This window comes from Sesamum indicum, unplaced genomic scaffold (genome assembly GCF_000512975.1).
Source record: "Sesamum indicum cultivar Zhongzhi No. 13 unplaced genomic scaffold, S_indicum_v1.0 scaffold00156, whole genome shotgun sequence".
Classification (NCBI taxonomy): domain Eukaryota; kingdom Viridiplantae; phylum Streptophyta; class Magnoliopsida; order Lamiales; family Pedaliaceae; genus Sesamum; species Sesamum indicum.
Genome location: NW_011628064.1, coordinates 107,517 through 108,736, shown reverse-complemented (window position 1 = coordinate 108,736; position 1,220 = coordinate 107,517).

Genomic DNA, 1,220 nt, shown 5'->3' with positions numbered 1-1,220 from the left:
ACTTCTGGCCTTCCCGTCGCTAGGAAGTCCAACGACATTACTTCTCTCACTAGCAATGGGGGAAGAGTGCAGTGCATTCAGGTGAACGTTCACAATAAAATTTATGGTAGATTTTAATTTAAATTAGATTTAGTCGAATTCATCAGACAGCTATTTTGATATACTTGCAGTTACTCCCATTAAATTGTATGCTAATTGCAGGATAAATGTACTACTCTTATCGTGTAATTGGTTCAAATTGACTAAATCGGATTTCGGCTAGAATTTTTCCTGGATTTATCCATGTGTGTATGTATGTGTACTAGAAATTAATAAAATCATTGGAACTTAATATGGGCATAGTAAATAAAGATTTGGAAAAATGCAGGTGTGGCCCACACAAGGAAAGAAGAAGTTTGAGACTCTTTCCTACCTTCCTGACCTGACCAGAGAGCAGTTGGCTTCAGAAATTGACTACCTTATCCGCTCCAAATGGATTCCTTGCGTCGAGTTCGAGCTCGAGGTTCTCTTAACATTAGTCACATTATACATACATATATGTGCACAATTTTAAAGATTTATTTACAATTTATTATGTTTATATATATGCAGCACGGATTTGTGTACCGTGAAAACCACAGGTCACCAGGGTACTACGACGGACGTTACTGGACAATGTGGAAGTTGCCCATGGTTAACTAAATATGCAATTCTACGTATTGTTATTCAATTAAATTATATAATAGCGAGAAATTGATAAGAAATCCATAGAAATATTTCGAAAATTATATTTAATAAATGATATGCTAATAATGAGGAAAAACGAAGATTTGTACTTCGATAGAAGTGGAATATTAAAGAATTATTAGAAATTGTACAAATAATATTTAATATTATTTTAAAAGAAGTTACGATATTCTCGATATATTAACTATATGTGGTATAAATCATTATAGTATACGGGGGTAGAGTTAAAGACCGAACCACTACCTATTGGATAGATAAGCGTTGTGAGGTTGAGGTACAGTAAATAATTAGTATTATCTATATATGTTCTTTTTATTTGTGGTATTACTGTATATGACTTTTTGGTTCATGCTGATATTGTTTTATCTGAAAATATATGCGTGGTGAACGATTTGAATTGATTGATGGCATTGTGTACGTGGAATGAGAAAATATGTTGAATATCATGTTTGTTGTATGTTGTGTTGTGGGTGTCGGAAAAATGAGAATGTAAT